This window comes from Lissotriton helveticus, chromosome 12 (genome assembly GCF_964261635.1).
Source record: "Lissotriton helveticus chromosome 12, aLisHel1.1, whole genome shotgun sequence".
NCBI classification, from domain to species: domain Eukaryota; kingdom Metazoa; phylum Chordata; class Amphibia; order Caudata; family Salamandridae; genus Lissotriton; species Lissotriton helveticus.
This window is the reverse complement of record NC_136073.1, coordinates 136,232,786-136,244,270: the sequence shown is the minus strand read 5'-3', so window position 1 is coordinate 136,244,270 and position 11,485 is coordinate 136,232,786. Positions and strand designations below refer to the sequence as shown.

At 40.7% G+C, this 11,485-nt stretch overlaps 1 non-coding gene across 1 annotated transcript; it reads right to left on the bottom strand.

The window, feature by feature from the left end:
* Positions 1–11,118: 11,118 nt before the first annotated feature.
* On the bottom strand, positions 11,119–11,192 carry TRNAI-AAU (transfer RNA isoleucine (anticodon AAU)). Its single transcript has one exon. It is a non-coding gene; the product is annotated as a tRNA-Ile (tRNA).
* Between the last annotated feature and the right edge of the window lie 293 nt (positions 11,193–11,485).

Genomic DNA, 11,485 nt, shown 5'->3' with positions numbered 1-11,485 from the left:
ACCACCACGACCTCTCTGACCAGATACGCCATTCGCACGCTGTAACAGAGCCGGGCAACTATTCTTAAAATGACCTTCCTCTCTGCAATGAGCACACTGATTAGGACCAGGAAAGAATCACGGAGCATAAGGCTCAGGTTTCTGTAACAATCTCTGAAACTGTGGAGGTTGCTGAAACTGAGGCTGATTCTGACGAGGCGGATAAGCTTGCTGCAAAAGTACCTTCGTCTTTAGATCTTTAGTTTTCTTCTCTGCTTTATCCTTCTCATCTTTATCCCTAGTCTCATAATATTGGGATGTAGCCAATATCTGGGCCGACGAAGAAACAGCCCATGAACTCTCAGAGTCCTTTAACTTATTAGAAAGTTCGGGAAGCAAATTAAAGACAAATTTGTCCACGAACAACCTTTGACCACCTTCCGTACTCATGTCCTGACCACTATGATCGATAAACGTTTCTTCAAACCTCGTGAAGAAATCAGACACACTCTCATCTTTCTTTTGTTTGCATGCTGCTAACTTGTCCCAATTCACTCGTAAAGCAGGCATCATAGTTTTCATTAGATTAATAATCCTACCAGGTAATTCTGCAACTAAAGGTTCAGGTTTAGCACCTCCTACCTGCCGACCATCTGCAGCAACAATATTAGCCTACGTATCTCCTAATTCTTGCGCATGATTCTCATGACGAATCTTCGCCCACAAAGGTTGAGGAACTACATTACCCATTATCATATCTATGTCAGCTAAATTCATAATGCACGCTTCAACTGTCTGAGACAATTCTTTGTAATAACCAGCGGGATTCTTACGGGGGTCAGGTAAGGTCTGCTTAAGAGCTAAGACCTCTGCTCGCTTCCATGGAACATGTACCCACACTCGCTGAAAATGGGCTTCTGCAGCCTGAATACCCCGATTAACGTCAGCCTGAACTGCCTCTCTCCAGACAGGGGGAACCTCTCTCATAGGATACTGCTTCACTTTCCTCCTAACAGATGAATCAGGTTCATACAATGGCTGAGGCGGTAACCTAGACCTGAAGGCAAGTATCGTCTCTACAGCATCTGTAACATCAGATTCCACTATTGCCCCTGTAGCAAACTCTGACTGAACATCAAGCACTTCCTGCGTAATCGGACCGAACTCATTATCTTCCCATTCCTGCCTCAGAAAAGCACACATCACATCAAAAACATACCTTTGCTTATCCGGCTCCCACTGAAAGAAAACATCCATAACTGCTGGCAAATTATACCTGGAAGCATTTAAAATCCATCTACGAGCCAACAAATCCAACACTGCTCGTTCTTCGGAACTAGGAAGCTGACTACGACTCGGCTTACGTTCCGAAACAGGGGTCATACTCAGTGGCCCAAACAATGGAGACAACAGATTAGCAACAGTCTCAGTCCTTCGTTTTTGAGCAGTAGGAGAAGAACAGGAGAATAAGTATTTTGAGGCAAAAGAGGTGTAGGAACAAGAGCAGTAGGAGTCGAAGATGCAGAAGTAGAAGGCAAAGGAGTTTGAGGCAAAGCTGGTAGCAAAGCTTGCGACCCTAGAGTGGGTTGCGCAGTAGGAGGCAAAACCATCTGTGGAGCACCGGGTGGCTGAACAACAGCAGGAGGTTGAACAACAAAGGGTAGAACAACCGGGGGTAATGGAGGCGCAGTAGCACCCTGAACATAAGGGGGTGGTAATCTCAGTAAATGAGACATCAAAGGATCTTTTTCAAGGTCTTCAGTCACTTTTGGAGGAGAAGACGGCAAGGCCGGATAACATTTATCTATGGCCATGCAACGCTGTCTATCTAAAACTTCACACACTCGATCTTCCTCATCTGACTTAAACTGTCTAGCAGCTTGTAGTACTTACATATTCTTATCTTTCCTATCTCTCTTTGCTTGCTTAATTTCTCGCTGTTTGGCTTCCTTTCGCCGCTGTTTGGCTTCCTTTCGCCAAAGGCGGAAAGAGTCAAACATTGCCGGCCGGGCTTTCTTCTTAAATAGCGCAACTTCCAGATTATCTAAAATATTTAATTCGAAACTACCATGTTGGGGCCATCGTAAAACACCATCCTTTTTAGTATAGCGGACCCACACTTCATTATAAGTAATAGGACCCACTCCGTGTTTTGAATAGAGCTCATAAGTCGGAGTTCCAACCGGAGGTATCGGACACGAATCCTCCAATCGGGAATCACTGTTGCAACCACAACTAAACCATTTCCTAATTTTGCTAAGACCAGGCATCTTATAGCTCACTAATCGAGCTTCAAACTTCAAGGGGTTATCAACTAGCGATACACTCGTAAATACACGAGCCCCTCGGCTTCGATTTTTGCAAAAATCAAATCAAAACCAAGAACCAAAACAAAGTCGTGTGAGCGACCCACTTATACTTAACCAAATATCTGTCACGTCACCAGAAGACCATCTATCGTCTCGCTCTACAAAGGATCAATCAAGGGTCCAAGACAGGGCAACAGTCAGGGCAGCAGTCCTTCGTAGCCGTTGGAAAGCGGGAAGCCTTGCAGAAAATACCTTCGGTCCACATCGACATGCAGGGGTCAATGAAGTGGCGGCCTTCCTCCAGAATTTCCTCACGTGGCTTCTCACGATCCTCGGGCTTGGACCGGTACCGCTGAAGTCGCCCCACGTTGGGCGCCAACTGAAGAACCGGGTTTTAGAATCCAGCGGCACCAGGGACACACCCAAAGTCTTCGGGTTCTCCTGTCTTGGCAAACAGAGACACGGAAGACTTCTAGGTGGCGTCAGAGATCAAATTTATTAGCTGCAGCTAGTAACAATAATCTCAGCAATACAACACGGTGTACAACTCAAGAAACTGTTCGATTTTCATAGAGCAAGACATCAGTATTTATACACAATATTCTCATTATAAATGTACACCCACTGCGCAAAATTCTGACCAATAGGACACATTTTCTAACTGAGTATCACATTAACAAAAACCCAATTTACAGTAACCCAACCCAAAAGTTAATTATTAGGAATGTCCCAAATTCAATTTCCACAAGCCGGAGAAACCCATAATTGAAAGCACTACCCATGTAATGAAAAGTCGTAAGGAAAGAAACAATTCAGATGCTGATTAGGATAAGATATGTGCAAGGAAGCTAAAAGTTAACGAGGTCTTGAACATTGATTGGTAATTACAGACAAGAATCAAACCAAGGGAAATTGGCCTCGTGAAGGGTCAGTTTCAGGTGAAGAGGTCAGCATCCTGCAGTTCACTCACAAGTCAGAAAGGGCAAGTTAATATGTACATGGACAACGAAGCCCATGCAACTTTGTTTGTTCATTTACTTCCAAGGCCTACGTGAGAGCAACACAAAATGGCGTTATGAACAACGCAAACAAAATGGAGTCCGGTCCCGAAAACCACGGAACCTCAAATCTGAATACTCTGAAAGCAGGAACGGAAATCCTGAAACTGGGGAAGAGGAAGTAACTCACGACAAGGATGAGATTCCAAGTACCAGTTATGAAGGTGTTCCTAACAGATTAACAGTAGAGAAAACTGAAACTGATGAAGACAAATACATTGTGAAGATCATAATCAATGATACAGTAGAAGACACTGAAAGTGAAACTGATGACAGTGCAGATGAAACTCCATTAAGAAAAAGCACAAGAAAAAGAGCTTGGAGAGTGGAGCATAATACAATAGAGCCGTAGACTAAAAAGGTCTGCAAAGGAGACAATTGGCCTAAAGGAGCTGGAGGATTAAGATTCAAAATAGTGAACAAAACAAAAGAGCAAGAAGACCAAGTGAATGAGATTTCCAGCCAGAAAGAAACATTGTGAAAGAAAATAGACTATTCAGAGGCCTAAAAGAGTAAGACGCCCAAATCAGAGGTACAAATCACCTGAGTGGACATATATTGTCCTGCCACCAATTGTTGAAGTTAATAGTAGTCAAGAAAACCTGTACAACCCAAACCAATTGGGGAAAGTGAGTAGAGAAGTCAAGTAAGAAATAGAAGAGATGTGCTCAAAATATATGATATTAAAGTAAAAGCTCTGTGGTCCTGTGAGACTGATTTTGTAAATATAGAAGAGGTTGGAGTTGACAAAAGGTCGAAGAAAACTTGTTAGAGTGCTGAGAAGTGTGAAATTTATAGGTGACATAAGGTCGAAGAAACGGTGTTAGGGAAGATCGCAACGAATAACCATAAGACGAAATGTTCTATTTTTAGAAAATGGTGTAGATGCTTTACAATATGTTGGGGCTATTGATGATATTGTGGGTAATTTTAGCTATTGTGATTCCTTTCCAAAGTAATTTAACAACATTAAAACCGAATGTGAGTTCAAGTAAACAGAGTGAGAAAGAAAAGGTACATGAGACTCATGTGTATACGCCAGAATTGCATCAAAATAGGTCCATCAGTGATTATACAAAGAACACTTTTTCAAAGTTACTGCTTGAGTACATCAAAACAATGAATGTTGATGACTGTTATGTTTGTGTAAAATTGTCAGCATAAGTGTCAGAAGGGGTGCCCTATCACCACCTTCCTCTTACATATGGTGTAACATGTAGTGTAATTGCAAGTTTGTTTTATAAGACTGGGAAACTGGAATATCAGTATTCCAATGTAGATGAAATATTTGCAAAGTAAAAAATTGATAATACATTAAATAAAAGAAAACATGCAGAGGTAATGGGAGAATATTTTCTAGAAGTAGATGAGTTAACGCACAAGTACGCTTTTAATCATAATTTGACATGTAAAATGAGAGTTGAGGAAAAAGCATTCTTAAATATGGTTGAAGAAAGAAGAATTGCTTACAAACGAAATGAGAAAATGAAACATGCAAAGTCTAAATATTACACATTTGATGATGAGAATATTAAAGATAAGAAGGTGAATGTAGCAATCAATATAGATGCACCAATGTTGGGAAAGTTTTGTATTAGAAGAGACAACTCAATGTATGACAATTATTTTGTGGGTGCAAGTCAATGTGAAGATACCTATAAAATTATAGGGGGGATAGGGATTCAAAGGAGGAAATTATCCTGTTTTTCCTGGAATTTATTTTATTTATGGGAATAGAGGCTATTATAGACTACCTGACCATTGGTATGGGACATGTTATGTGGGTTTGGTCTTTCCTAAAATGTTCCATGTAGATAGAGGTACTAATGGAAAGCATGAGATAGGTAAAGTTCTAAGTCGAAAAAGAAGAGAAAGTGTGTTAGAAATAATAGGAGATGTATTTAGAGCACTGATACCAGCAGTGGGAATTTCGTTCAATGCAAAAAGAATCAGAAAATTGTCCACAATTGTTGATCGATTATCAACAGACACAGCAGGAGGATTCCTGATGGTCAATACTGAGATGGTTGCCATGAGAGCCATGGTTATGCAAAATTGACTTGCCCTTGATATAATTTTAGCGAAAGAGGGAGGAGTCTGTGGAATATTGAAAGTTCAACATTGTTGCACTTATATTCCAGATAAAAGTCAGAATATTGAAAAGTATATTATAAATATTACAGATTTGCATAAAGAAATTGAACCACTGGAGGTTGAAGGTGTCCTTGAAAGACTGGGTAAAAGTTTCTCAGCAATTAAGCATTGGTTTCAAGAAATAGGTAGTTCAATTATAGGTAAAATACTAATACCGATAACAATCTTAGTGATAGTAGTCTTTATGATAAGGTTTTGCTGTATATACAAAGGTAGAAGAGATTTTAGAAATTCGATAAAGAAAAGGAATGAAGAACGACAGGCAAGAATGAAAGAAAAGAATGAGATAGAAATGGAAGAAATAAGAGAAAAGATTTTCAAAGATTCTAAAGAAAAAGAAACAAAAGTATAGATGATATTAAACAAAAGAATTTGAAACATGTTCTGCTAAATTGTCCAAAAGTTTGAGAGTTATTTGGTGATAGAATCACCAGATAAGGGAATTTATGGAGCGCTGTGGCAAACACAAAATTTTGTGTACCCCTCTCAAAATGAATGTCCCATAATGTTAATATTTACTAATTGTATGTTTTGTGAAATTAACCAACCATAGAGTAAAGATGCACATATTATTTTATTATTATACACGGGAAAACTAACTTTGTTTGCATGTTGCAATAAAAACTAGCTAATATGTATTGTTATTGTGTTGTGAATTAATGCACAGCTTAGTTATAAACAAAACGCAATTTAAATGTGCTTATTGTATTTATTTGTGTTGTGGAGTGGTCGAAGATGTAAGTATAAAACGCATTTGTGTGGCTTATTTGCTAGTTAACAACTAATTGGGAAACATTAGTAAGGTGGGAGGTAAACAGTACAGGTTTAAATTCAATAATTAACATGAATCTGTGTTTGTTTCTATAATAGTTCCAAAAAGTGGCTTCTGAGGCCTAAAATCAAATGGACACTCGGGTAAACAGTGAGCAAGAGCTGAACAGCGCAGGCGCGCCAAAACCTGCAAGTCAGAGTGAACTGCCTGTGCTAGAGGAGGTTCAAGGCTGCCTTAGCCCGGAATCTAGGATGTGTGCCAAACATGGACGCTTGGACTTTGTGATCATGGGAAAGAATACCGATGTATCTACTAAAAGAAATAGTTACGCTATGGATTGTCCTAAAACAAAGACCCTTTATTTTTCTGCTGAACCATCGACAAAATGATATTGTAATGGTGAGATGATGCTCACCCACCCCGAAATTGTCCAATGAAATTCTGAATAAGAGACGATAGCTACTTTTTAGATAGATTACGTTAGAGAAATAGGGTATAAAAACCCCTGGATTTGACTAGAAGGGGTCGCTTTTCTCGATTTGATCTGGAAGTGCTGCCCGACTGATAACCGATTCCTGGATGTAAGACTCTAACGATTTTTACTTGTTTGCTTCGCAGGATTGAAGGATAAGATGAGGGTGTTTGTTAGGGATGTTAGGAGAAGAATGAATTTGGAACTATCTGTTCTTTGCTAAACTTTAACTGTTTTCTTAAATAAAGCGATTTTCTTGAGCTCTAAATAAAATGATCATTTTGAAATAAAGTTTAAGATTTTACTGAATAAAGAATTTACTAATGCATAAATGTCAGACATAATAAAGTTTTGCTATTAATAAAATTGGGAAATGGAATTTTAAAAGCTGGTCTTGTGATTTTCCTATGCCTAATTTTCATTCTAGCAGATCCATTGCCACTATGGTGGTGTGTCTGAGTAAATTAAATGTTTGAATAGAACCATGGTAAACAAGCATTAGAAATGTTTTAAATCTGCAGGTGTAAATAATAAATAGTTAAATAGGTTTAGACACCAAATGTTACAGCATTTCTCCATTACGATTTACCAAAGCCTTGAAGCCAAGTGTAAGTAAACAGGGTAAATGCGCAGTGTTATGGGCCCCACTGATGCATGATTTGTGTTTTTTAAGGTTTCAGGGAAATGGTAAGTATTGATTAGAAATGATTTCTGGAGCCGCGCTGTAGCAAAGTCACAGAACTGACATTCTCAGGCGATGAAAAGACAATGCTTTCTGTACTGAACAGAGACAAGCGTCAAAACCACTAAATATATCCAAATGGGCAAAGCAGAATAAAACTCTGTACTTGGAAGAAGAGAAAGTCCAGAGGACTAGCTGAGGATTAAAGCTCACGAGAGGGGCGTCAGGGTCAGGGGTGAAATCTAGAACTCACCTCTGAGAGAGGGAGAGGCGCGGCCAGTGGTCAGGGCGAGCAGGAAATCGTGAACTCCTCAAAATCACCAGCAGAGAAGGACTGACGCTTCACAGCAGGGCTGACGCTTCTCAGCAGGGCTGCTGTGCTGTTTAATATGACATTACAGGCACTTCCTAAGGGCGCTGGGATGCACTTAAAGGGACGACCGTCTCTGTCCAGGCTATTAAGAACGGGAAGTATATTTGAGATGAATGTTTACCTTTCAAGTTGGACGCGTGATTAATTACTGCTTAGCCTGAGCGCATAATAAAGCAATCTCACAAAAAAATAAAACATTCTTACAAAAAATGCATCTTAAATTGAGCAATGTGTTCTGCATTCCATAGAAAAAGGTTTCTGCGCATATACACACAGCATTTGTACAGGGCAGATCTACAGTATGAAACAGTATACTAAAAGCAAAACATTAATTAAAATATATATATATATATATATATATATATATATATATATATATATATATATATATATATATATATATATATATATATATATATATATGTATATATCTTCCGACTGCAGTACGTCATTAGGATGGAATGACTTTTCTTGATAAAAGCTGGCAGTTTCATCAGTTGGATAATGCAGAAGTGTGTTATGGGTTCTATTGAAAAAAATACTGTATATATATTTCAAATGTGTATTTACCAAAATGTTTCACACCCAACTGCTGTGACATTGCCACCCACAATGCCGTGACCCGGATTCGAACCGATGTTGCTGCGGCCACAACGCAGAGTACTAACCACTATACAATAACCCGAGCTACTTGGTTGTTAGGTTACCTTCAGTACCTTCGGTACCTGGCTCTTCTAGACTTGATCTGGTCAAGCCCAGAGTTTCTGAAATGGGGGTTTTATGTATAATAAAAGAACTTCATGGTGCCTTCTATCGCCACCGCTTCTAATAAGACCTCCAGAAATGACTTAATAAGATGGAGTTTGATTCTATGACTAGGTACAATATTCCAGATGGGATTTCTAGAAGTCTATTCAGCACTAGAGATGAGGCTTCCATGAATTGTTGCATTACTCAACACGAGGCCTCCAAAACTGGGCACAGGAAGGGGCCACTAGGGATGTGCACAAGAAAAAGTGTCCACCATAATTGAACACAATGTTCCAGTGAGGCCCAGAGAACGGGCTCAGTATGAAAGATATGGCATGCCAACATTCAAAGAGTCAGGCATCGAGAACCGGACACCATATTACAGACGGGTGTGAGGCACTTGACACAATACTACAGCTGAGGCTCCCAAGGTTGACACAATATTTCGAAAGAAGGATCCAGAACTGGATACAAAACTTCAGGTGAATCCTAAATAACTGAACAGAAGCATCAAATACACGGCCTACACAACTTGACACCGAGCTACAGGTGAACAATTATAACTGGACACAACACACCATGTCATTATCCACACACACACACATTACTTCAGACGAAGCCTCTAGAACTGAACACACCCCAGATGCAGCATTCAGAAATGAAAACAGTCGCCAATATTGCTCCAAAGTGGAAAACAATACACCAAACGAATAGGCCAGAACTCAACACAGCACTGCAAATGTGGCTTCCTAAAGCAGTGAAAGTACCAGCTGTGACATCTACAACTAGACACAATACTGCAGACAAAGGCTTCAGAACAGAACACCACACCCCTGGTGCAGCTTTCAGAAACAGAGACAGTCTCCAAGTCTGGGCCCGAAACTGAAAATAACACTCTAACTGCATCACCAGAAGAAAACACAACACGGCAAATGTGGCCTCCTAAAGTAATTCAATGTACCAGGGGAGACATCTACAACTAGACACAACATTCCAGCCCGGCTTCAGTAACACGATGACAGCTGCAACTCTGGACATATTACGACAGTGGCGGCCTCTAAACAAGAGAAAAAACTTCAGATATTGCCACTAGAACTTGATACAAAATACGAGATGTGGCTGTGACAACAGTCACAATACTGCAGATAAACCCTCCAGAACCAGACACCTTACACTGCAGGCGGCCACCAGATCAGGAGACAACATGCCAGACGTGGTCCTTAAAAGTAGCACCTGGTGAGGTTTGGAAAAATGTAGTGGAACTCCAGACGGAACAGTGTGTACATGACACAATACCCTAAGTGATCTCTGCAGAACTAGACACAACTCTTCAGAGGGGCTCCAGGCTTGGGCCACAGTAGGCTCAATTGGTCTCGAAAGTGGGGAGATATTGTCCAGGCGAGACAGCGCGGTCTAGATACATTACTCCAAAGGAGCTCTTTGGAAATATACACAGCATTAAACATAAGTCTTTACTTGGCTATGCACAGTGCCTGGTTGTAAAAGAGCTTCAGTTTCCACCTGGTTTTATTACCACACCCTCTGCACCCTAACATTTCTTTTGGCCTCCTCCCCGTGTTATCATGGAAGTGAAGCTTGCAACGCCGCTGCCTTTGTTGTAACCATCTGTACTCTAAAGCTATATCTACACTGCTGCCTGTGCTGTGCCTGTTCTTGAGGCAATGAAGCTTACCGCTTCTGCCTAATCTATAAGATTGTTAGTTACGGTATTTAACCATCATAGTAGATATATAGCTTCTAAACAATATTATCATGTATCTGTGGATAACTACAATAAAAGCAGCAAGGTGGGTTTGCAGACAGTTAATCAACAGCACGACTTCTAAATGTGATTATAAGCCAAGGCTCTGTTGAGATTCGAACTTAGGATCTCCTGTTTACTAGACAGGCGCTTTAAACAACTAAGCCACAGCGCCCACGTGGACTGCGATCTTGCATTCTGCCTACTGGTTGCCTACCATCCGGTGTCACTGGTATAGAATACATATTCCTAGGTAAATAATACTGATATTTTTCACGACTCTCAACAAGAATTAGAAAACGTGATATAATGAAAGTAAAAGTGCAAAACGGGGTAACGTGTATCATTATAGGTATATGCATTGATGTTCCAAGTAGGAAGACCACAGACTGGTGGACGAAGCGCTTTACATACGTTAAACCAAACGAGAGTGCAAGGATTATAAAGGGCAGCAACATTGACCAGATAGTTGAATGAATGATTCCAAACTAACCCATGTGCTCTTTCCTTCACCTCTGTGCGAGGAACCGCCCCTCTCCGAGAGAAAGGGTGAACTTTAGTCCTGTGGCCCCGGCTCAAAAAGAGCCTCTGAGAGACCCTTGAACCATGGCAGAGGCTGGGACCGGAGGGGAGGAGGCTCTGTTAACCCGCGGAGACCCCGGCATGGTGCTGGCTGCAGACCCCGTGCCCTTGGTACAAACAGCAGAGACCAACTATTTACTAGATTAAACCAACTTCGCCTTCTAATATAATTGTAATACTATACTATACTAATGATTATCTTCATTTTACAAATATAAAATGCTCTGGCCAGTACGGGGATCGAACCCGCGACCTTGGCGTTATTAGCACCACGCTCTAACCAACTGAGCTAACCGGCCAGTGAGCCCAACTACGTGACATGCAGTCACTCAACTCGGTGTGTTTTTCAACCAATATATCACATTTTGTATTGTTATTCACATTTTGTCAAAACAAAGACAACCCATTGTGGAGTTTCCACCTTTCAAGCTCAGCCTTTCAATGAATTCACAGCCCACTCTTACCTCCCTGCTGTGACATGCGTGAGGTTACGATGTGACTCCAAGTCATAGGGATGCAGTGATCCACTCCTGGAATTTAATTTGTTATCCTAATGCATCTTGGGAGTTGAAGTCCTGGTCACTCACTTCAG